The sequence below is a fragment of the Rhinopithecus bieti genome, unplaced genomic scaffold (assembly GCF_001698545.2).
Source record: "Rhinopithecus bieti isolate Rb0 unplaced genomic scaffold, ASM169854v2 scaffold_21412, whole genome shotgun sequence".
Lineage (NCBI taxonomy): Eukaryota > Metazoa > Chordata > Mammalia > Primates > Cercopithecidae > Rhinopithecus > Rhinopithecus bieti.
This window is the reverse complement of record NW_016811643.1, coordinates 1,769,451-1,771,911: the sequence shown is the minus strand read 5'-3', so window position 1 is coordinate 1,771,911 and position 2,461 is coordinate 1,769,451. Positions and strand designations below refer to the sequence as shown.

At 48.2% G+C, this 2,461-nt stretch overlaps 1 pseudogene; it reads left to right on the top strand.

Annotated features, from left to right (window-relative positions):
- Positions 1 to 287: 287 nt before the first annotated feature.
- On the top strand, positions 288 to 1,488 carry LOC108543723 (folate receptor alpha-like; annotated as a pseudogene).
- Positions 1,489 to 2,461: the final 973 nt, after the last annotated feature.

Here is a 2,461-nt window from a genome sequence, read left to right as displayed (position 1 = left end):
TCTTTTCGTTGACATCAATGAGGCCTAATCTGATCACACTATAACACTGCAAGTCCCCATCCTTCTCCCCTGATTGTTTTCAAAAGCAGTGATCCGTTGAGGTGCTCATTTTTGTAACCCCAGTTTCTAGAAAAGTGCCTGGGTGAGAGTATGTAGGATCTCCATAAAAGTTGAATTAACGAATTTTGTAATGACTGCACCTCCAGACAGGAGCTGTCTTCTGGGCTCCCAGAGTCTCTGACAAACCTCTCCCACAACGGGTTTACCAACAGCAAGGACTTTCCTGGATGACTTCCACTGGGTTGGGGATTAAGGATTGAAAGGGGAGAGGCTGTGTGTGGAATATTCTGGCTGTGCTGACTGTGGACTTAGTCCTTGTCTTCCCGCATCCAGTGTAGTATCTGGAGGAAGAATGCCTGGGCTTCACTAGCACCACCGAGGAAGCCCGTAAGAATATTTCCCATCTATGTGGATTCAACTGGAACCACTGTGGAGAGGTGGTACCTGCCTGCAAATGGCACTTCATCTAGGACACCTGCCTTTATGAGTGCTCCCCAAACTTGGGGCCCTGGATCCAGCAGGTACTCATGGCTTCCTGGCACCCAAGAGCTAGCAGAGGAGCTGAATTTTCCAGGCATCTCTGCAGGCTGCAACCCCAGCTCCAGTTCTATTCAGGGCTGGGTTGCTGGGATTCTTGAGCCTGAGCCCTTCTTTTCTACCAAAATCTCCCAGGTGGATCAGAGCTGGCGCAAAGAGCAGGTGCTGAATGTGCCCCTGTGCAAAGAGAACTGTGAGCAATGGTGGGAAGACTGTCACACCTCCTACACCTGCAAGAGCAACTGGCACAAAGGCTGGAACTGGGGATTCAGGTAAGGGCTGGGGTGGGGCAGGAAAGGAGGGATTTGGAAGTGAAGGTGAGTGGGTGTGGAACAGGTTTGTGAGATTTTGGGTTTGTAGGGCTGGCAGAATCAGAGACGCTTTTGGGCCCAGTGGCTAAAGGTCTTCCCTCTTCCCTCCAGGGTCTAACAAGTGCCAGGTGGCAGCTGCCTGACTACCTTTCCATTTCTATTTCCTCACACCCACTGCTCTGTGCAGTGAAATCTGGAGTCACTCCTATACGGTCAGCAACTACAGCCGAGGGAGCGGCCGCTGCATCCGGATATGGTTTGACCCGGCCCAGGGCAACCTCAGTGAGGAGGTGGTGAGGTTCTATGCTGCAGCCATGAGTGGGGCTGGGCCCTGGGCAGGCTGACCTCTCCTGCTCAGCCTGGCCCTAACGCTGCTCTGGCGGCTCAGCTGACTCCTTTTACCTTCTGATACTTGGTCATCCCTGCCCTGTTTAGCCCCACAGCTCCCAACTATTTGGTTCCTGCTCTATGGTCTTGTCTCTGACAGCCACTTTGAATAAACTAGACACCGCACATGTATCTTGAGAATTATTCAGGTATGAATGGGAATGTGGCTGTTTTGTTTCCCAATTCTCATTGATTGAAGCTAGTTAGACTGGGTTAGTTCCCAGCTCTGATGCTTGCTATGAACTAGCCTGATACTTAAGTATTCTTCTAAGGCAGGAAACATTCATAGCTCTCAATTTTATTTTTCACTATAGCTCCAATCTAGAGCCACGCCCAGGCGTTTTTCTTTTTTTGAGACAGGGTCTCACTCTCTCACCCAGGTTGGAATGCAGCGGCATGATCTCAGCTCACTGCAACATCTGTCTCCTGGGCTCAAGTGATCCTCCCACCTTGGCCTGGAACTACAAGCATGTGCCACTACACCTGGCTAATTTTTCAATTTTTTATAGAGAGGAAGTCTTGCAATGTTGTCCAGGCTGGTCTCAAACTACTGGGCTCAAGCAATCCTCCTACCTCAGCCTCCTGAGTAGCTGAGAATATGGGTGTGAGCCTCCACACTCAGCTAATAAATATAATATAAGACATGTATTATATATATAATAGTAGAGACAGGGTCTCACTATTTTACCTAGGTTTATCTCAAACTCCTGGGCTGGAGTGATCCTCCGAAAATTCTGGGATTACAGGCATGAGGAACTGTGTCTGGCCACAAGTCATGTTCATTTCTTGCTCAAGCTACAATGTTGAATGTGGGTTGTCAGGGGGGATTCTGTTTATTTCTCATTCCTGGACTACATTAGCAGCCAGTGGGTTCTGCTTCTTACTCAAGAACCCACGGTGATGGAGGCTCCATCTTCCAAGAAACAGGAAGAGGGAACTTGGCAAATTCCATAAGGCTCTTCAAATTTCCACCCATCACTTGTTTCAGTGGCCAAATCAAGTCATGAGCATGCCTAAATTCAAGAAAGCCAGGAAAACATAATCCTATCACATACTTGGAAGGAGAGGAGAATCACAAGGTTTGCAACAGACCTAATGATGACTAAAAAGACTTTGTTATTTTCTCATTAGTTTCTGTTTCTGGCATGGTCATAGTTACAAATTTA